Genomic DNA, 23,640 nt, shown 5'->3' with positions numbered 1-23,640 from the left:
GTGGGTGATATTGCTCGTTATAACCAGGTTGAAGTAGGGTTATAGCTCCGCCGTATCACGCGGCAACGCCCAGGTGGCGCACACAACAGGGTTATAAAGCTATGGCGTCCACGATCAAGCGCACCCCTGTACTGGAGCTGATCACGGCGGACAGTTCATTTATAAACCTTTATTTATGAGGATGACCTGAGGCCTAGAGGGGAAAGGGGTGGGTTAGTTGAGGTTGAGGGCGCCAGACTCCGACACGAAATCTAGCAGGGCACTATACTTGCCCAAGGTCAGTTGTTGGGCGAGTTGGTGACGATGTTCCATATCTACAGCGCGATAAACGGGACAAGAGAACACAATAACGACAAACACAGCGCTGACTGACAACTGATTTTTTATTGCTTGTCCAGTCGGTATATATACCCCACTGGAAGGCAGAGATAGAAATCAAGACACACAGATCATGAGAACACATAAAATTCACACTACTACAGGGTCGCATCAACATTCGCATTCGAGATAAGCTGTTTCTTTTTCTGATAATGCCACAGATGGTGCACTTATACAACTTTCCGAGAGCCTCGCTATCATTTGTGCTTCCACCACCTCTCTAGTCAACTGGTCACGATGGCTTCCTAAAATCATACACTCATTGTACAAAGGTTGGCAGGCACTCCTATCGTCACCTTCGTCACCTTCCTTGCAGCTGCTGCAGTGCTTAGCCACGTGACCGGTAATAGGGACATGCGTAACATTATAATAATGTTCTTTTAATCTTTCGTTAAGACATCGGCCAGTCTGGCCGATGTAACTCTTCCCACATGATAGCGGCAGGGAATAGATTACACCTTCCTGGCACTTCACAAATTTTTTGGCGTGTCTTTTTCTGCAGCCGCTTGGTTCATCGTTAGCCGAATTAACTTTTTTTACCAGTTTCGAGAGTCGGTTAGGAGCCGAAAAGACAACGTCGACTGACGTGAAAGGCGAGAAAAGACCAGATAAAAAGAAGATGAAGTTTGCTGTGGTGCCATATATGCATCAGGTATCACATAACCTGAGAAAGATTGGCAAGCATGCCGGAGTCGACGTTGTCTTTTCGGCTCCTAACCGACTCTCGAAACTGGTAAAAAAAGTTAATTCGGCTAACGATGAACCAAGCGGCTGCAGAAAAAGACACGCCAAAAAATTTGTGAAGTGCCAGGAAGGTGTAATCTATTCCCTGCCGCTATCATGTGGGAAGAGTTACATCGGCCAGACTGGCCGATGTCTTAACGAAAGATTAAAAGAACATTATTATAATGTTACGCATGTCCCTATTACCGGTCACGTGGCTAAGCACTGCAGCAGCTGCAAGGAAGGTGACGAAGGTGACGATAGGAGTGCCTGCCAACCTTTGTACAATGAGTGTATGATTTTAGGAAGCCATCGTGACCAGTTGACTAGAGAGGTGGTGGAAGCACAAATGATAGCGAGGCTCTCGGAAAGTTGTATAAGTGCACCATCTGTGGCATTATCAGAAAAAGAAACAGCTTATCTCGAATGCGAATGTTGATGCGACCCTGTAGTAGTGTGAATTTTATGTGTTCTCATGATCTGTGTGTCTTGATTTCTATCTCTGCCTTCCAGTGGGGTATATATACCGACTGGACAAGCAATAAAAAATCAGTTGTCAGTCAGCGCTGTGTTTGTCGTTATTGTGTTCTCTTGTCCCGTTTATCGCGCTGTAGATATGGAACTATACTTGCGCTTGGCATTGGTATTGGGGGCTGTCCAGTTTTCGTAACTCTTAATGTGGTGAGAAGATGTGTAGCGTGCGCGGAGGCCAGCCGCGTTAAACCGCTATCATTTGATGCGGCAGCTCCTAGTTGGAGCCACATGTAAAGCTGAAACTGCAGCGCACCATAGCCACATCAAGTTTGTATGAGGTAGTATCATGCAAAAAACAGCAATTACACCGAGGTAAAGCAAGTAAGACAAATAAAACTCGTGCTTTCAGATTACAATAGATTTAACAGAGAAAATTGGTCCCAAGTTATTTTTTGCCCAGTGTTACCAATAACTGAAATAGTGTGTGTGTGTGTGTGTGTGTGTGTGTGTGTGTGTGTGTGTGTGTGTGTGTGTGTGTGTGTGTGTGTGTGTGTGTGTGTGTGTGTGTGTGTGTGTGTGTGTGTGTGTGTGTGTGTGTGTGTGTGTGTGTGTGTGTGTGTGTGTGTGTGTGTGTGTGTGTGTGTGTGTGTGTGTGTGTGTGTGTGTGTGTGTGTGTGTGTGTGTGTGTGTGTGTGTGTGTGTGTGTGTGTGTGTGTGTGTGTGTGTGTGTGTGTGTGTGTGTGTGTGTGTGTGTGTGTGTGTGTGTGTGTGTGTGTGTGTGTGTGTGTGTGTGTGTGTGTGTGTGTGTGTGTGTGTGTGTGTGTGTGTGTGTGTGTGTGTGTGTGTGTGTGTGTGTGTGTGTGTGTGTGTGTGTGTGTGTGTGTGTGTGTGTGTGTGTGTGTGTGTGTGTGTGTGTGTGTGTGTGTGTGTGTGTGTGTGTGTGTGTGTGTGTGTGTGTGTGTGTGTGTGTGTGTGTGTGTGTGTGTGTGTGTGTGTGTGTGTGTGTGTGTGTGTGTGTGTGTGTGTGTGTGTGTGTGTGTGTGTGTGTGTGTGTGTGTGTGTGTGTGTGTGTGTGTGTGTGTGTGTGTGTGTGTGTGTGTGTGTGTGTGTGTGTGTGTGTGTGTGTGCGTGCGCGTGCGTGCGTGACTGTGTGTCGCCTTTCTTGTCCTTGTCTTTGCGCTTTAATGCCCTACATCAAGATGAACTACCAACTCGCCTAACAGGAAGTTTTAATGAACTGAAATAGGATACCTAAATCTAATATCGAATGCACACTCATCAGCAAACAAATGCATACTATCACGGGTGGCATGTGAGTGTTTTTCTCTACTTTCTAATTGTCTCCATGAGTACAAAATTTCAAATTGATATAAAAAGAAAGACTCTCTTATGCCTTGCTTTTTTTGTCAGTGATTGTTGGCTCCCTTCTTATGTATCTCATAACGAATCCCCTCATTTTTCTTACATTTATTTGCTGATTTCATCAAAGATGGTTTAAAGTGTGACGCCCTTGACGCCATAGGTAGCCTAGGAGGGTTATCACAGGGCACCTTCCACTCTTCCTGTTAGCTCACGCTCCACGTAACACTCACAAAAGTTTCATGTTCGCCGCTATTGATTAGGGTGATGTTAGTGTACGTTTTAAGGCGAAAACCTTTAATGGCTCATGCTGTCGTGAACAAAATGTGTCCTGCTTTTGCGGCGGCTCTGATTGGCCGAGGCGGGATGACGTCATAGAGGTCTCCACCAATCACAGAGCACCACCACAGTATGGGCGAATGCGTGCTTTATATGGCGATATGCAATCAATGATGAATTAATAATTATTTATTAATTACTAATTGATTACTAAATAATACGCTGATTAACCAATTAATGATAATTATTGAATCGCCTACTAATGACTGATTAATTAATTACTAATCAGTGTAAGTTGCGTAGCAGAATGCAGCCCTCCTTTCGTCTTTCACTACTTTAGTCGCTGAAGTCCCTCGTAATTTTTGGCGAATAGGCTACATCCAATGCAAGTACTTAAGAGAGTTGAATATTGAACAACCATTGCCGTTGCTTATTCGGTGTAGTACCGGAGGCGAAATTCGTAAGTCATGGGCTCGGATGAATTCTGCCAACAGTGTGTTGCTGTTTTTCTTCTACTTTTTAAATTATCGTCTTTTCAAATGCACGATTGTTCCACATTGACCAAGACCACAAAAAAAAAAAAAAAATCGCTATGCTTTCTTTTAAGTCAGTGGCTGTTGGTTCCTTCGTATGCTTATCCTTTGATACACTATGGAGCTTAATTGGTGTGCATTGCGTACAAATGTACGTTGTGCTGCAACATTTGTAAATCTTCCCTTCAACCGCCCTCCCCCTCCCTTGACAGTGTGCCTATAGAAATTAGTAAAGACAAGCGCTGTGAAACCCTAGCGACCTGCGAAATGGAATACTTCTATTTTATAGCCCTATACTATATGCTCAACTCCATGACCTCCATCTGCCCCCTCCTCCACTCCAAACCTCCAAGCCCTTTCACTTGCTCGCCCCAAAAAGAAAAAGAGCAAATCCATTCGAAGAAAGACACGGTTCAAATGACACGCGCGGGTCGCCCGCTATAAATATTCTCCGTCGAGAGGAGAACGAAGTCAGTCTTTCAGGACGTCGTTCCATCTGCCGCTGCCTTCAAGGAATTCGACAACACCGAACGGATGGAGGCTGCACTTGCATTGTGTGCGTGAGCCCGGGCTTAACATCCTTCCATTGTGCTCATCTCGTCTCGAACACGTTCGGCGAAGGAATAGAGCTGGAAAACAAGGAAAGAGCATTGTTGCACCACTGCTAGGGAATGGATGTTATCTCTTTTTGTCTACGGGCCAAGATGCATAGCTGCACAGAGGTGTGTAGATCTCATAGTAGGTGGCGCAGGTGTTCCATTTGTGTATTTGTGGACCAGGCGTTGAAATAAAATAACTTAAGAAGACATTTACCACTGTGTAACGAAAGATTCCACGAAACATACGTGTTGGTGCGTATAATGCAGTTTTCCAGAGCTATTTTAGAGTGTCCTATGTTCAGTATTTGTTTAACGTTCTCCGCTGCCAAAGTGGGCGTTATGGCAATGTGCTTTCACTGTTGACGTCCTTGCGTTGGGATTACTTAGCAGTATGCATTTGTGGTCTCATAATGCTTTGCAGTGACGTCAGAAATTACGTCAGTGCAGATGGATCGATGAGTGCAGCACAATGCAGCGACGCCATGCACGACGCCTCGTTATGCTGCCCATTTGTGCATGGTGTTACGCCGACGACGTTAGCTCCGCAAAACCAGTGAACGTGCCTTTAAATGCTGTTGGTTTAAGAGAAGGAAGCGACAGCGACAATCATATAAAACGTAGATTCCACGACTTCACTGTACTGAAATTTTTATTCAAACGCCGTTCGGTATTTATTTAAGAAAAGATGTGAAGTTCGAACTAAGCTACAACTTATAAAGTTTGGCGAACTTGGGTTACAATGTTCGATACTTGACACATATACAACTGGTTACACTCGTGTCTGTCCGCTGCGTTTTTTCAAGTGTGAAGATAAATGTCTGAAGGTAAGTGAAAGTGGCGCACGCAGCTTACTAATAGCCCTAGTGATCAATACTGGCATGATTGTTTCGGCAGCGTTCAGCTACTGAACCATACTCGAAACTCTAAAGCGAAACCTAGAATATAACCAGGTTGAAACGAAGCTTTTCTCAATTAGCGACATCTCCAATTTTTCTTCTCATTAGGCAGATAAACTTACCCATTTGCGACCTTACCTAAGTGCTAATTAAAGGTTACGGTAAGCTTGACAGGAACTTGACGCATTTTACAGCAGATGACCCTTAGTAAAGAGCCGGGTGCACAGTGAACTCTGGCGAAAGCCAGTCACTTCCTGGAATAGGATAAAGCTGTGCTCGCTCCTCGTAAAAGCTTGGGCTCATCAGGTCGGTAAAAAAAAAAAAGGTTCAATCTTACGGTCTTCGTAACAGTTTATTCTTCATCTATTCCTTCCGTTCGCATAAGGAGCCCCTTTAGATTAATCCAGGGCACAGTGGAGGTCCCTTGCACACACCGACAGCCTTAGCTTACAGAACAGGCAGTGGCAAAAGTAAGGAAAAAAGAACAATGTGCCAGTTGAATACGAAAAAGAAAGAAGAAAATAAGGAAGGAAAAGACACGAAAGCCAGTAGCGAGGAAGAAAGAAAAGAAAGAGCGGAATGGCGGTTTGGGTTCCCGACAGTAATTTACTGATGGGCGCACTCATAAGACAAACGGCTCACTTAACGTCATTAAGGGTGGCCGGAAAAGCCGAGCCGGAGCCAGAGCCCCAGGCCAAGGCGCCGAAGGCGGACCTGATAGAAGGCTTCACGAACGGCAGAGACAATGCTACTCTCGCTCCTTGGCCGCTCCTGCTCCACGCGTTCAACTTTAGACGGCTGTTTATCTCTTGACGCTATTTCGGGACGTTGAGATCATTATTCACCTTTCCGCAGCCACAGCCAACTGTCTCTTTGATTTCATATCTCTACTGTGTTTTTTTCTTAAGAGATGCAAGAATAAAATAACGAAGAATGGTCGAATAAGCGAAGAAACCGCGATTTTGTTTTTCAGACGCTGGGCGTCCTTTCATCGCGGAAGAAATAAAAACAAGTTGCACTTTCTTTATGTCTGGGATAAATCAATCTTAAGGGCGTAATAATTCATTTCAACGGTTTCTCACCATTTATCACTGTCTATTATGACCTTGTTGTTACAAGACATGGTGTACGACCAAGCAGCCTACGCACCTAAGGCAGGCTTTTTATTTCGGTTTCCACAGACAAAACATTTAATGACTCGGTGCTTACAATGCCTTTAGTTAAAGTACATATTTCTTTCTTCTTGATGAAAGAAAGTTATACCGTATTAGTTGTCGTATTGACGGAAAAGTTCAAACGATAACAGCGCAGCAACGCCACAGCGCCACTCTCTCTGCTGAAATGTTGCTGTCTGGACTCGACGTATTTTCCCCATATTTGTGTTCGATCGATATGAGAAACCTGAGCAGCCTAGTCTTCAACAACCTTGGAGATGCGCCCATTGCTGCCATCATAGAGTGAGCAGCAGCAGCCTGGGCTTAAAGACTGGGACACCGTTTTCTGGTGATAATATTTACGGCCCCGCTTTGGATTACTTGGCTATGCTAGTTTCCTGTTTATCGTGATAGTAAAACGACATTCTTTGAGCACTGTCTGTAACGCATGTCAGATACCACCAGGCGGCATAGCTGTCATTTCTAGAACTAAGATAAAATAGGTTCAACCTCTCTTACTTAGGCCTCAATTAATCGTTCTGATATATCACATCGTGAAAAAGAGTACAACCTAGTTGATGCTGAAGTTTCGATAAATAATTTTATTGCTATATGAGTCCAACGGTCAAAGATGCATGAAATATTATTTCGGTAGGCAATCTTTACCGTTGCCATTCTGAAAAATAAAGTTCTAAATGAGTTTCGGCGTAAACTTTGTAATGCAGAAACAAAGGGCAGCTTAGCGCTGCACGTAACTAAAGGAAGCACCTTCATAACTAAGTGTCAAAAGAGATCGTCCTCACTCTATAAATAGTTGCACTAGCTTTAACGAAGTGACCACGCGCGTTACCACACTTGTGACATCGTCATAAACAGCGCTTTAGAAATAAGAGCGAACGTGAAATCGCTCATGATGCCGAAACGTGAACTCACGGCGGGAAGCAGAATCACGCTTCCGCGCACCCATTCTATTTGCATGTTTCTCTCCTGCTAACGTAGCCCTCTTCTCACAGGTTAAGCTCAAAGCGGTCGTCTTTACATGGCTGCGCAGATAGAGCGCGAATTGCGAAAGGTGCAGGACATGCTTGTATGTCTGGCTTGCTTCGTTTATATGGGGTGTAACGTCCCAAAGCGACCCAGACTATGATAGATGCCGTAGTGGAGGGTTCCAGAAATTTCAACCAGCTGGGGTTTTTTAACGTGCACTGATATGGCACACTACGCGGGCGCCTTGCTTTCCGCCTCCACCGAAAAGCGACCGCCATGGCCGAGACTTGACCCCGCGTCCTTCGGCACAGCAGCCGGGTCCCGAAACCACTGAAGCACCGAAGCGGGGCGGATACGTTTCAATATGAAGACTCTCGCGACGCATCCCAGGAGTGGTGAAGGGTGTTAATACTAAGGAGATATTACATAAGCATTCAAAATAATGTAGTTACTTGTAAATTGAGCTAGTCTGAAGATAGTTCTGATACCACCTGGTAACTAAGACATATTTAAACGGAAGTCCGATGAGTTTGGGTGTTCATACCAGGAGCATTGGAGGTTCTACAGTTTACGCTGGTTTGGTTTATGTTGCTCCTAATAGTGAGATAAAAGGCTTCCTGAAGAACATTTGACGATTACCTTCTGCTCTGCGGAGCAGAAGCGGAGAGCAACTGGTATTCTATGTTTTGGAGGCAGAGAAGAAATTCGCCCTTGTGTAAGAACCGCACACAAAAGAATAAATTTCTCTAAGTTATCGGGATTGAAGAAGGCTCCTGATCTTCTATTCCTATCGACTTAATCGCAACCGCCTCAATCCTAGCGAATCCTGCGATGCACTAGTTGAACGCATCCTCACTTCAAGATTTTTCAGATTTTTCAATTAAGATTTTTTCAAATTGGGACACCATCAACAAGTCAAGTCAAGTCAAGTCAAGTCATCTTTATTTCAACATCGCAGAGATGTTAGGGGCGTAGCCAAAAAGCCTAACAAAGGCTTGACGAGGGGCTACGCCCCCATAAAAACACTTGGCAACTTTGGTGCGACAGATAACAATACAGATATACATTTCTTTGTCTTATTTTCTTTTTTTTTTACAGAAACAGAAATACGGCAACGCGACACTTCCAAATAATGATGAAGCAAGGACATACACGCAAAACAGAAGGCATTTTTATAGAAATACAGTTTCAGTCAGTTCATAAAGGGTATATAATCTCCATAGTGTAATCAATCTATTGTGTTTAACAGAAGTGGCATGTTAAAATTAATGCTTTGTCGTCCGTAATTTGTTCGGGTTTGCGGAAGGATGAAATTATTTTTAGTATGCGTGTGATAGTTATGAGTTTTGTGCTCAAGCCTGTACATTTCTCTGAAGAAAAGGACTGGATTTATGCTGCAGTCCTGTAGCGAATTAATAAGGTTTGCTTGTATTGCTGCGGGAGAAGAATTATATTCAGTTTTTGAAAAATCGATGCATTAGGTGTGTCTCTGGAAACGCCGACGAGTATTCTAAGGGGCACGTTTTTGCAGTTTGAAAAGCTTGGTGATATTAGAAAATGTGGTGGTTCCCCAAACCAAAAAGCAGTAACCTATAACGGAAGAGAATAGGGACTGAAATATAATTTCTTTTTTAACACACTGTGGTAAAAAATACCGGAGCCTTGACAGAATGCCTACTACCTTAGCTGTTTTGTTTATCGTGGCATCTCTATGTGTATTCCATGACAATTGTTGATTGAAATATACTCCAAGGCTTTAATGTGCCAGAATTAGAGCTCTCACGCCACCCTCTCTTGAATCATTCGGTTTCCTGGGCGAAGACTCCGGAATGGGGACGAGAAACAGAAACGTAAAACACCTATACCCTCTACCGAACATATGCAGGCTCCCTTCAGGTAGAGCCTCCAGCGATATTTGCAAATGCGGCAGCGTGAAAACGCCAACCTCGCTCCTTAAACCACTTTGGCATTGCTGCAACCTTTACTCCTCTCTTGTTAACCTGCCAGCCCATCGCACTGCACTGTTTCTTGTGAGCCCTAATTTACGCAAATAGGGCGCCGCAGACACGTGGCGCCCTCCATTTTTGTCACCGCGCAGGAGGTGCCACGAGTCTGTGCGCTCATGAGTTAGTAAGTGAATAAACATTATTGAATTAAGACAAAAGCTCATGACAGCATAGCACAAAAACATTCACGCATTTTTATTACTTTTGTTTTCAGCAGTCCTAATATATGCTCGACGCAGAAACCAAAATACGAAACCAACACAAGCACACACAGTTGTTCCCACCTCAGTAGTCGGGCGATTAAGTTGAAGGCTGTGAAACTGCCAATAGCCGATGGCCAGCAAGTACGTCTTGGTAAAAGCTAGGACTCGGCGATCGGGCGCAAATACCCGCGGACTGAGCTGCTCTTCCTTCCAGACCTCGTCTTAGGTAATCTTGTTAACGGCTCGCGTGCCACGTTCAATTAAGGCTACTCACTTACGCGCTTGAAGAGCCTCCTTGTGCATACGAAAGCACGCGAGGGCGAGCTATTTTCTTCTCGTCAGAGACTTTGTCTCTGCCGTGGACTTGGACTTTGGCGATAATGAAACCCTGTTCCCACTAAGCAAACTCGCCCGATGCTCAGAGATAAAATCGCAAACAGTGAATAAAAGGAGGCGCTTAGGGGAGAGGGCGTCAAAGTGTGCATGTGTCGGAGCTGGAATTGGGTCGCGAAGTCACAGAATAACAGACACTGTCAACGCAAGGTTAGCAGCATCACATACTACGAAATACGAGCAGAAGCGCGCATATCTTGATTAAATGTCACTGATGTACACATGACTAGAGATACGATCGATAAACCAAGGGTGGTAATGCGAAGATGAAAGCCCTGATTCCCGCTCCTTGTAGTGTGCTACGGTATAGTTGGGAGAGAGCGGTGCGAACGGCATGATACAATATGGCGTGGTATGCATAGTAAGGAACGAAATAGTTTAAGGTATTTAACCTCCTTAAGCGGCAGTTAGATGATGAGAAACACCGAAGTGGACCGGTAGAGTTCGATTTCGATCAACTGTTTTTAAGGTGCGGTCACGTAGAACACCAGACAGATATGTTAACAATTACGGCACTCCATTGAAATGCCCTCGGTGCCCTTTCCTAAGGCATTCCGCGGCGCGAAATCGCATTTATTGTCCGGGCATCAGTCACAAGAGAAACTGCCAGGCGTGAACGACACTTAAGAAATTATTGCAACAAACCTACGAAATGACCTCCGTCAGCCGTGGGTGTATATTACGGCATTGAATACCGCATGATGGCCTCTTTCTCTCTCTCTCTCTCTGCCTCAATTAACCTGTACTCAACTATGCTTATGCGGTGCGCAAGCATGGTTTGTATTTGCGTTATACAATACAATAGCTTGCTGTATTAACTGCTTTAGACAAGCTGAAAGAAAATTACAAGTACTAATACCTCGTGCGGGTGCTGCAACAGTGTGTTCCGAGTGTATTGTGCGCGCTTGTGTGAAAGAGTGTATTATGCAAGGTCATCATGAGCATAGGAAACGGTGAAAAAGAACTGCCTGGTGTTGCTTCGTAACGTTCCTGAAAACGTAGGCTAAACGTAATATACACGGGGTGTACCTATGCTTCGTAACGGCGCATAGTTAAACTTTATCCCCTCGCGTTATGAACCAGATGTTTGGTTGGTTTAAGGTGGTTTAACGTTCCAAACCAACTCAGGCTATGGGAGACGCCATAGTGGAGGTCTCCAGAAATTATAACTATACTGGCGTTCTTTAACACTTGCAGTGACTTCGCATAGCACACGGACGCCTTTCTTTTCGCCTCCATCGAAAAGCGGCCGCCGCAGCCGGGAATCAACCAAACGTAAAACGCCCCATATTGTATGCATGTAAGCATGCATGTATATATGTATATATGTGCGCGTGCATGTACGCATGTACGCATGTACGCATGTATGTACGCATGTACGCATGTATGTATGTATGTACGCATGTACGCATGTATGTATGTATGTATGTATGTATGTATGTATGTATGTATGTATGTATGTATGTATGTATGTATGTATGTATGTATGTATGTATGTATGTATGTATGTATGTATGTACGCATGTACGCATGTACGCATGTACGCATGTATGTATGTATGTATGTATGTATGTATGTATGTATGTATGTATGTATGTATGTATGTATGTATGTATGTATGTATGTATGTATGTATGTATGTATGTATGTATGTATGTACGCATGTACGCATGTATGTATGTATGTATGTATGTATGTATGTATGTATGTATGTACAGTCTTTGTCAAAAATATACGACCCAAGGGTCTTGCTTTTAAGCCTCTTAACGAAGCTATTTACGCACCTGCAAGGCTCTAAATCTCGTAGACGAAAAATCTAGTCCTCACTCTTTTCCATGAATACCTCTATATACCTGTATTACTTCCAGTAGCCTAGTTAGAGTGCTTAGAAACAAACCCCTTGGGCTGTATATATTTGACAAAGACTGTATGTATGTGCGTGTGCGTTTGGTTTGGCTTGGTTTTGGGGTTTAACGTCCCAAAGCGACTCGGGCTATGAGAGACGCCGTAGTGGAGAACTACAGAAATTTCGACCACTTGGGGTTCTTTAACGTGCACTGACATCGCATCTGTGTGTGTATGTGTGTGTGTGTGTGTGTCTGTGTGCGTGCGTGCGTGCGTGCGTGCGTGTGTGTGTGTGTGCGTGTGTGTGTGCGTGTGTGTAATTTCGAAGATTTCGAAACAAGGCGCTCGCAATGGAAGGCCACAGGAGGATCCTGGCAGACGAAATTTCCCAGATCTTCGGTATTTCGGGCTTACTAACTTTGGTGTATCCTCCGCTGCTCGGACCACGTGTCGTTAAGGCTGAATCACTTGAAATACTTCAAAATAACAAAAAAAAGAACACTACAGAGTTGATAGTCCAGGGGTTAAGAAATTTTGTCTTTTCTGCATTTATTTGTGTAACTATATAGGCAGTTTATCCAGAGTAAAATTTGACAAAGCGCGCCTCTTAAGAAACACTTGTCGGACGTCCTTTAAATGATTTGATTTTCAAGCTTTCGCTCAATCAGCGCAATGAAATGAAACTGAAAAAAAAAAAAAACCCAAAACATTGGGTTGTGATTTCAAAGCATGGCACTTCGTTTTGAACTATTCTTTTTTTTTTTTTTCTCGCAATGTTGTTGCGAAGTAGGGAGGAAAAAAAAAGGGGGGTCAATTTACTTGCGATTAGTGCTATATAGGTAAGAAGGTACGGAGAACTGCATTTGTGAGGATCTCTATACTGTAGAACACATCACAAAGTAGATTACGTTAAAAATGCATGACGAAGATGAATTTAGGCAAAATAGACGGCACGGGGAAGGAGGCACGGCGAAGGGGGTACACTATTGCATCAGTCCTCGCACTTTTTTATTTTTTATTTTGTTGCGCATGCGAGATGAAAGTGCCTCTAAAATTTGAGTTCAGGCGGGGAAAGTTTCGAAAAGCTAATGCAATTCGACCGTTTGCTGCCGTTCATTCAATTGTGAGGCGCCATGACTGGCACAGGGGATTGTCTGTTCTAAAAACATTTTTTCCGCCATGTTTTATTCGCCGTTGTATCTAATTTGGAAGCCGTGTTTAAAAGTGGAAGCGAGAGTGAAGTGGCAGTGATGCGAATATGAAAGACAATTTACTGAACGAAGGGAACAAAATGTAGCGCACCAAGACAAGGACAGACAAAGAAGACACACACAGCGCTGTGTGTGTCTGCTTTCTCTGTCCTTGTCTTGGTGCGCTACATTTTGTTCCCTTCGATCATATACCAACAAGCCCACGTATCTACCCTTCTGAATTACACTTTACTGGCCATAAAACGTGTGCGGAAGCAAGAAATGAGAGATTGAGAGAGAAAGAGTTGCTATGGTCGAGCATTCTTGCGAACATTATTTGTTTTCGTTGCCTCAGCAACACGCGTAATAAATAGATCGAGCGAGGCTCTCGCCCGACAAAAAAAGCAAACAACAAAGTATAAAACACAGCAGAGGCACGTAGGGGCGTCAAGATCTATGAAGGCGAAAGCTGGTTCATGCGATGTCCGCTTGCCTTGTTGGGCATGTGTCACCTCGTGGCCGTTAGCGCGATGCTCTTTGCACTCGTTCTTCTTCTCATACCGCACCCTCTCCGCTCATCGCACTGCTGTGACTGCAACCTCTCGACTCCTCCTCCCGTGACTACTTCCGCGGTGTTAGGACACGTTGCGTGCTGAGGTGATTAAAGCATGCAGTTGAAGGTGCCTGTCTCCTTCGCTTCAAATTCGTATCGCAGACTAGTCTCCCACGTTACTAGCAGGCGTATGTTGCTTCCTTTGCTCAGTCGTGTATGTGCGCGCTGTAATCGTTGAGAATACGGGCGCTGGGAGCGACGTAGTGGTATTTTTAAAAGATCGCGGGCTTTCACTTTTTCCGAATGAAAGTGGCTACGCTAAAGTTTCTGATCAAAAACACCTGGGTTGGACTACTTCCATGGCACTCGATGACTTTTCTATTAAACCTGGGCGTTTAGAGCAATATTTAAAGAAGGTAATTGGTTGATGTCGATTGAATATTCAAAACGGTGAAGGATAAAAATACCAGCGGAAAATTTGTATTAGTTTGAACAATTCTTACTTGAGTTCAGTTGGGAAAGAGGCTTAGGATTTTAAAATTGTTCCATTTTAGCTGGGACACCCTGCACGCATGGTTTATTTTATGGTCCAAAATTTTTTAAAGGGGCTATAATGGACACCAGCACGAGGCGGATTAATTTAAATAGTACGGTCATCAACAAGATGTTTTGATTAACTTTACAATTCCCACCTTAGGGAATATGTTGTAACTGCAGAATTGCAGCTCGTCTTTGAATTAGCGCAACTGAGCAAAATAAAATCGAACAGAATTATAGTGCGCGTTAGAACGCCCACGAATGTCCCTCTGATAGGCGGCTTCACATCGTAACAAAGCCGCCTGTGTGACGCAGATCGCTACACCCAGAGATTTCGTCACTTTGCTAAATTCACCTGAGAGCCAGAGGGGCGCACGGCGGTTCGTAGGCAAATTCACTTCTATCACGGCCTTCATGGTGCCGCTGCTTCGGCACCTAATGCGCGCATCCATCGAGCTCGTAATACGGCCTTAAAACGGCGAAGTGGAGCGAATTACTCCGGACGCTCCCGCTGGCCCTGAATTACGATGTGAATCCAATAGGCGTAGCAATTTTTTCAAAACTCTTTTTTTTTTTACTGGCTGCACTATTTGGAGGACGAGCTACAATTCGAGATATGTAACACACCCATTAAATGAAAAAGTAAAAGTAATTAATGTACGTACTTCGTTAAATAACTAATTGAAGTGTTCTGCATTTTACCTGGTGTCCGCCGTATAATCCATCAAACAGCCCTGGCGCTATATTAGATAAAACTCTTTAGTGGCTTGTAAAACACTATGTCAGAGCCATGATGGGTAGAACCAATAGTCTAGGCCTTGTGGAATACCTCTAAAGTCAATTACACTCAAATGTCGGACCTTTTAAACAAGATATCGGATGTGTGTGTGTGCGTGCGTGTGCGTGTGTGTGTGTGTGCGTGCGTGTGTGTGTGTGTATGTGTGCGTGTGTGTGTTTGTGTGTGTGTGTGTGTGTGTACGTGTGCGTGTGCGTGTGGCTTTACGGAAGAATTCACAATCAGTGAAGCGAAGAGAACTTGAGAGTTTTCTTTAATATTCTGTTCTGACATAATATGGACTGCAATAATTCTATAGGCGAGATATAATTATGCTATAATATTATATGGCATAATATATGATTCAGAAATAACCATGAAATACGAAGGGGCCACATACATCCAAAGCAAATTCTGCCCATGTGCCAGCCGCTACCTGTTTAGAAGCACACAGCCACAGCGAACATTACGCGGAATAGTTCTCCACGAATGGAAACGTGTGGAGAATGCAACCCACAAACACACGCACAACGGGAAGGAGGAAAGAAGAGGGCTGCACCTGTGTTTTTACATTATTTATTTATTTTTTTCTGAAAATACCACCGCACAATCAGCACCCGGGTAGCTTATACTCTGACATCAGGACAAGAATAAAGTAAGAGGATAAGGTGCAGAAAAAAAGCTGCTGCTATAGCGCAGAAACTAGATGGAGGTGGGCAGCGAGCTGTTGCGGCGTGCGAAAGTGGCGATCGTAAGCGTGTGGGCGGCGCAAAAATAAAATGAAAAGAAAGAGCTGGAAGGCAGAGGCGGGAGCAGCGCTTCGATTTGTTGACGGCAAATCGATGCCCAATCTTCCGGACACGCCACGCTTTGAGCGAAGAGGGAAAAAAGGCAAGGGGAAATGAGAAAAGGCGGGAAACAATAGTGCCAATTCGCGCGCCGGCATTCGCTCTCACGGTGGCTAGCACTCCACTGGAATTCAGTTTTGCGGCAGAGGCCAAAAAACAATGACGGCAACAATGAGGAAACAAAAAAATCACGTAAGAAAGATTAAAGCGGCTGGGACATTGCACATTGGTACCAGCTCTTCATTACTACCCTTGTCTCTGTTTTAGCTTTGTCAATTTATTTTCTTGACTTAGGCAAATAACTCAACTAGAACGCGCCGATATCCTTGGGCGCTCCGCACTGCCTTTAGGAGGCTTGTTCTCTACCAGCAAAAGAGAAAAATATGAAGTTTCTCTGGGGAGAAAAGTGCCTCATTTTACTTTTCTTTAGTTTATTGTTTTCGCGATGTATGGACTACAAGTGTATATGACCGTAAAAACACGTCCAGGGCGGAACGCCTCGCTTGGATAATAACAGAGCGCTGCGGGATTGTCCTTTTCGACTCTACGCCACTAAAAGAGACAAATGACTGAACAACTGTATGAAAATAAGAAACCGAACAAGCTTTTTTGTCCCCAACTTCTTCTCTCCTATGTGATTTTGGTTGCAGGAGCACGCGAGATGCCTAGTTTCGTGATTTTCAGTCTATCTGTTTCTATTTTTTTGCGCAGAGGACCTGGAATTTTTTACCGCCTAACGACTACTCGAGCTTGTCCTTTCCTAGGGTCGAAGTTGAGGTGACTTTATTCCACGTATTGTATTAGCCTTGTGGGTTCGGCGGGCAACTGTTCTTTTACCGTAGAGACACTTGGATGTTATTATAATTATTCGAAGTTGAGGCATAAATTAGAGACCTCGAAAAAATATTTCGCCCTGCGCGCTGTCATCGACAATAACTGTCATAGCTGGTGACACCAACTGGAGAACAGCTGATCCTGGAAAGACATTTAAGTAAGTGTTATCCAAATCACCGGCTGAATACTATTATGACAACTATATCCAGAAGAATGTCACAATAGTTTCAGCTCTGAAAAGGTATGCCCTTACATATTTTATGCGCGTTGTGCTGGACATGAAAGTTAATACAAATTATTTTGCAGCGATTAACAAAGATTGTCACAATCTAAATTCGCAGCTGCGATTGATATAAACGCAACTTTTCCTATTCTTCGGCTTATTTTACGCGAGCTTAGCTTATGCGGAAGCATCGAATAGGTTAAAACAGAAGCTTGGGAACGTTGGTAATCCATTCCGTAGAACATCGCGAAAAAAACGACAGGGACGAAGGAAGACAGGCCCCGCCGGGGTGGTGCAGTGGTAAGACGCCCGACTACTGTGCCGGAGTTCCCGGGTTCGAACCCGACCGCGGCGGCTGCGTTTCGATGGAGGCGAAACGAAGTGGCGTCCGTGTGCTGTGCGATGTCAGCGCACGTTAAAGATCCCCAGGTGGTCGAAATTACCTCGTAGCCCTCCACTACGGCTCCTCTTTCTCTCTTTCCACTTTCATTCCCACCTTCCTCCCTTCCCTTACGGCGCGGTTCGGGTGTCCACAAAGCAAGTGTGACAGTTACTGCGCCTTTCCCTTCCTGTGAACCAATTTAACTTTATTTAAGGAAGACAGCGCTCGTCCTGTTGTCTTCCTTCGTCCCTGTCGTTTTTTCGCGCTGTTCTACACATCGAATAGGCATTTTAAATCACGTTTTCAGTGGTATTCTAAACTCAAGACAGCTAATATATTGACGAGACATCAGGAGGAAAGGAGCGCGACAAAAGCGGGTACAGAGAAACCAAAGCCCGGGGTATATACGGTGACAGCTTACATAAGAAATCCAGCAAGCTTGTGCCGCATTTCCGAAAGGAATGTCCAGAGCTAGCAGCTCTCCGAAATGACGCTTCATTTTTCAATTCGTGGGAAATGAGCGAGAGCGCACCAAGACGACAGAGAAAGCCCTACCAAATGAAAAAGGCAAACTTCAGAAAGTGGGATGGCTTTTTTTTTTTTTCGCGGTTGTGGTTTTCAAGGCGCTGATTTTCATGAGAAGACTACTTCCAGATATGCTTTTGCAGATTTGATGTCATCTGTATTTTGATTCGCGTTGACTTACGTCTTCACCATGGAGTTATGTTTCGAGTGAAATATTCTTGTAGTAGATGATATCAATCCGCGAAAAAACATGATGAAATGGGCGGTTTTGCTGTCGACAGCTGTTCCGCAATGTCTTATATATTTTTTCTTTTGTTATGCACAGCAGAGAAGCGGCTGAACGTTCGCAAACGCGTTCGTTTCAAGAACCTAAATGCAAAAAGAAAGATAGGCAATGATTTGCACGTCAATGTTTAAAATAAGTATTGCACTGAGGGGTAGGGAGAAAGGAAGACAAATAAGCTGCAAAAAAGGACATCTGCTTCGTTTAAACACACTGTTTAAATAGCGAGTTTGGCTGGTTGGAGAGGAATTATAGTTTATTTAACGCAAGTTACTCTGCCAGCTAGGAGGCGCACACTCCTCTGCCGCATTATCACATCGCATTGAAATTCTACACTGCCAGTGTTAAAATAGATTAAACAGCGAAGGAAATCATCGTTTCATTTATTTAACTCTTGCACCGTCAAATACCGTGAATCACTGACACTTGAGGCAAGGGCAACCAAAGGGCTCCACCCACTGATGTATCTTCCCCCTTCCCCCCTCCCTTTTTTGTTAGTAGCGCGGGCAAGCGCTTCGACGATAAACGCTTTTTCGGCCGGCAAACTCATCAACATCTGTAAAAAAAACAAAACAAAAAAAAACAGCCATTTGCTTTCGTTGCACGAAACCTTCCGAATTTTTTGACCATGCCAATATTGTATACGGTGGGCCGAGGGCACTTCTTTTTTAGGTAAAGCCCGATTTCATCTGGCTCTTGCAGCCCGAGAAGATATCTTAAAATTTTGGTTAAGGCTTATTTCTGCTTAAGAAAGTGCATCTGGAAAGTGTATTTGTCTATACGCGCGGAAAGAACAAGTCTCTGCATAAAAATTCACAGATATCCTGTCCTTATTATAGCGGTGAAGGCTTTCACGTGACAAGAAAACCCTTTACATTGCCTTCATTCACGACTCTGCTAACTCAAGTTAGGAATTCAATCAGAAGGCGTGTTTACACGCGGGAGGCGAGAAACCTGGTACTGAACTGACGTCTTGTGTACCTACGAGCATTGGGTATCTAAGTGAAGCCATCACTGACGAATTCCAGTTCCAAGGATCTTGTGCGTTTCGAATGGTGTCGGAGGTGGTCGAACCAACGTTTTCACAGTTTGATTCAAAGACAGGCTGTTCAGACACGGGCGCAGCGCAGCGTGAAAATTCAAGCAGCAAGGTGACAGTTGTGAATAAAAAAATAGTTTTTGAGGCACTGATTTTGTGCGATCCGCCATTTACACACCGCTGAAGAAAGTGGTAAGAAAAAAAAATCGATTTATGTCACTCCGAGAAAAAGCGGTTGTAGCAAAATAATTTGTTGCGATATTTATTTATTTATTTCAGTTACCCTCTTGATCCGGTTGGCATTATAGAGGGGAGTGGGACATGGCAAAAAACAAAACAAAAAAAGAAGGGGAGGAAAGAACATGGGTACATGGCATTGTAGGTTATGAAGGAAAATGATGTTTACAATGCAGAATTGACACAATAAAATAATAAAATAATAAATATCCGCTAGAACTCCGAATGGTATATATTTTTGCGAATAACCGGAATTTCGCCTGAATATTAAACAAAAAATATGACCAGATTTTTATCTTTAAATTTTTAAAATGCTGATCCTGGATATACCGAACTCAAAGGGATCCCGAAATAGTTCGATATGTAGATGATTCGGCGTAGTAAACATGCCAATAGATGAGCTCCTCTGTAGCACAGAAGTCTCAGTATCCAAGCTAGCAAAATGCTTTCGCTGCACGCCCTTGTATTGACGACAGGCCACCGTTCGCCTCAGGCATGACGACCCGCGCGGTGCAAGTACGCGCCCTCGCGCGCCGAGCGTCACCTAGCGCAAAGTGGCAAAAAGAAGAGCGGACCCTTACCGTGGACCATTCACTCCGTGGACGCGAGCGGGTGCTCTAAATATATGGTAGAGTCAAACTGGAGCGTCGGAGACCACGGTGCTCACCCATAGCTCCCAGCGCCGCATGACGCATGTAACTTTAGGGTTGGGATTCACTTCAAATCTGCTGGGCGCTGCTTTGTCAAAGCCACCGACCACCACAATAGGCGTGATTTTGTTAGTGTCACACTATAAACGCTTCATTACCTCCATTAAAGTAAAGTACAGTTGATTTCTCCATCTACTTCAGCAGACAACCACCGCTTAGCCTCCGGTAAGCTACTCTGGCTTCACCTCACAGTATCTTGTGCAATCAACATTGGCTTTTTCGCATGTAACGAGTGTCGTGTTGAAAACAAGCAAGCCAGACAGAAGGCCACTTGGATATGACACGACGTTCACCTCGCCAAATGGTTCTGCAGCGTTAGTGCTCGCAGCAGGTATCCAAGGATGCTCAACCGGCTCGGCTCCGAGGACGAAAAATTATAGTAGGTGAGCCATTAGAAAAAGCACAGCTTGCAGGGTCGCGGCGCACACTTCAGTATACCGAATGTTCCACTGAACGGGAGTTCAATAAACGCTTACACCTTCTTGTACTTTTGCATAAGATTTTAAAGGCGATTATCTGAGGAAAGACTCACAGCGCTAACAAATAGACACTCACAAAAAGGCGCAAAGGACAGGCGCCGACTCCAACTTCTTTTTCGAAACAACACCAAATTGAAACTGCTTCAAACAACAAATGCTCCTTCCCCGTTGGCAACACATGTATGCCAGTTTAGGCCTTCCCTATCTAAGCAAAATTCAAAAGACGACTTTCTCCGCTAAATAGTGATATTGGGTAGTCACTGATGCATTCCGATCCTAGCCTAGAAGTTTGAATTTGGTGTTGTTTCGAAAAAGAAGTTGGAGTCAGCGCCTGTCCTCTATGTTCTTTTGTCTATTTGTTAGAGCTGTGAATGTTTCCTTTTATGAGTAATGCACCAAATCGGCCAGCATTTAGTTTTGCTTGATATTCTGAGGGTTCGATATAAGCAACAATACGATATATTTGGGATCGGCTATATTTGTAAATGCATAATCTTTGTAGTCGATCTTGTTCCGCCACAATTTCATTCGTATTTGATTCGCCTTTTGGCTGCTTCGTTCATGTTGATTGGGATGCGTGTTGGATCAGTCTTTGGAAAAGCAGTAATCGTATATCCCTACTTACATCTTGCGCCTTTTTGTAAAGGTTGGCTTAGTTTCTTTACATTTCTGCTTCACAAAAAAAAAAAGCTCGCTTTATAAAGAACATCCACAGTGGTCTCGCTGGCTGTGGCCTTGGTATAAAGGACATATACGAATGTCCCTTAATTTTTCCTCGTATGTTATTGCTGTTTAAAAGGAGGTTTAGCGCTCCCAAATTTTTGCCGTGCTACGCGGATGCAAAGTTCTTGAAGGATAAACTTTTAAGTTTCGCAGTCTCTGTCTGGTGAAGAACCACTGTATTTAAACGAGAAAGCTAAGGCACTGCTTCCTAGAACACAAATTCTGGCTGTCATATTAAATATTTACCTGATATTATTGATATTAAAGTATTTTGTAAAGGCGCGCAGCCTAGAACAGGTCCCAGTCGCGGAGTAGCGCTGTGGTGCAGTTTATTTGCCCGCAAATTCAACACTTAGGAATGGGCGTCAGTAACCTGAAATCGCGAGTAATGTTTTTAATGGCGGCGTCAATAGCTGATAAAATACCCCCCCCCCCCCCCCCTTACCCCAGTACACCCCAATATTTCAGCTAAAACATACTGCTTTCGCGGAGTTGCAATCCCCATTCGGAAATCACGTTTTTTGGGGAAAAAAAAAATTCTCAGCCTGAACACATGATCTCAAACACACGTGCACGTATGGAATATACGTCTCCACCGTTGCCAAGAGACGGCGCAAAACAATGGCTTGTTCAACAAAGAGACAATAGAGGCTCTCGGGTTGCTATTCGAAAGGCAAATTCATCCCGAGTCTGACGCACGCCATGAGTGCGACGCCCGAATCAAGGAATCGAAGGCAGATGCACTTCGAGAACGAAAGGGCGGCGCGGGAAGAGGAGAGTGAAAGGCACTTCATAACAACAGAAAAGGCGAGGGGAGTGTAGGGAGAGGGAGACGATGGCATCGAGCGTATGGCTGCACGGAGCAACTTTGGCAGTGGCATGCCTCGGGAATCCGCTCAATCTCGGCAAAGCGAGAGGTACGTGACTGAGTTCGCGGAAAACAAGAGACGAACGAGCGGAGCCCTCTGCTTTTTAAGTGTTTCCCTCACTCCATCGCGTTTGGAGACGCACGAAGCTGAGGAAGTTTTAATCCAGGGAGATGAGCAAACAAAGAAAGAAGACAATAGCGAAAGAAATGACATGAATTTTCTAGTCTCGAAGTTAAAAGCTTCAATTCCGTGCCGCGGCGTGACTCTATTATATTTCTTGCCTCAAGTAAAGTTTAGGCGTCAACGCAGCTGTCTACTAAAGCCGTAGGAAGCATTCGGGGGAACTGCTACGGGCATCAGAAAGTACTGAGAAACTAGAAAGATAAAAGTGGCTACTTAGAGGTAAATATGTCACAGTTTGAAAGCGGCTACGAATGACAGAAGCCAGGAATTATTTTTATCCATCTTGAGAATAGTTTTGTGCGTTTTCTTTGTTTTGTCGTGTAGTGTTGAATTTCGGTTCAATATTATTCATTTAAACATTTCCAGGCACGTTCAAGGAGTGGGCGTTATCCGAGCCCGTGTGGTCAGCCACGAAAGACGGCCGACCGAATGGTGCGTGACCGGCATCGTCAAAGGAAGTTCTGAGCCCAGATGGCGGTCCACAAATTGAACACCGTATCTGGGAAAATAAAAATGGGACCGGATAGAGCAGGGCTGGTGCTTCCTTCTACCGAGGTTGAACGAAAGTAAGCATGTTACCCTCTGAATTAATGAGAAGCATTAAAGATAACGAAGCATGACTCCCCGTGAATACCATTTGCCCGATTTTGATTATCAAAAATATCGAAAGCAATTTTTGTACTCAATGCTTGAAATACAAAACTTTTTCAGTGCAAATGACTAAGTGCCGTAATTTATGATTGTTTATTAATTTTACTGTTTGTCTATGTTTAGAATATGTTGTCATCTAAAAATTGTCAACGCTTTCGGGGATCGTGCGTGCATCGCTCCTGCGCTGTTGCTTGTAAGGAAGTCAAAGGCCCCTCAGGCTGCTTCCGTGCAGCTTTTTTCCTTGGCTTCCTCCTTATATTTTATGCAAATAAACAATTGAATTTAATTTAAATGTTCGCAGCATTTCAGCTGACGCAGAAGCTTCATATACGAGGAAACCTTTGCCTCGTCGATATATATTTAGTTCAAACCCGGTACCACAGCCTCAATGGGGCAGTCACTCGACCAGCTGAGCTAACCGGGACGGCTAGCATATGATAACGCGAGTGAATTAATAAACCAGAAAAGGGAGACCACGTGTAAATTCCACTTAGCAATCAATACACTCTCGCCCTAAAGATTCTCTCACGCTAACTTCCCAGAACAGCTCAGTAGGTAGAACGACTGCCCCGGCGAAGCTCTGGTCTCGGCTTTGAGCCCCAGTCCTGGAAAAAGTTTTCTTTAACTAAAAACTTTCCACTTTGCAGTCCTATTGCTGCTGCTTGGCGGTTGCCAATGAGTGATCACTCGCTTGTCACAAGCCTACTTCATCTCACAGGATTCCTGCAAATGTCTGACCAAATATACCTTCAGTCTAGAATTGTTTCTTA

At 44.2% G+C, this 23,640-nt stretch overlaps 1 protein-coding gene and 1 long non-coding RNA gene across 2 annotated transcripts in view; one reads left to right on the top strand and one right to left on the bottom strand.

Moving 5' to 3' along the window:
- Positions 1 to 22,902, top strand: part of LOC146172716 (uncharacterized) — a 78,158-nt gene extending 55,256 nt beyond the window's left edge. The window contains exon 3 of the long non-coding RNA XR_014702378.1: positions 22,586 to 22,902. This is a non-coding gene — a long non-coding RNA (uncharacterized LOC146172716). The remainder of the gene's footprint in view (positions 1 to 22,585) is intronic.
- Positions 1 to 23,640, bottom strand: part of rdgA (retinal degeneration A) — a 540,908-nt gene that overhangs the window by 366,650 nt on the left and 150,618 nt on the right. The gene's annotated exons all lie outside the window — the stretch shown is intronic.

The sequence above is a fragment of the Amblyomma maculatum genome, chromosome 11 (assembly GCF_055883805.1).
Source record: "Amblyomma maculatum isolate TAMU_Amacu chromosome 11, ASM5588380v1, whole genome shotgun sequence".
Classification (NCBI taxonomy): Eukaryota; Metazoa; Arthropoda; class Arachnida; order Ixodida; family Ixodidae; genus Amblyomma; species Amblyomma maculatum.
The sequence above is the reverse complement of the archived record's forward strand: the minus strand, read 5'-3'. Positions and strand labels throughout refer to the sequence as shown.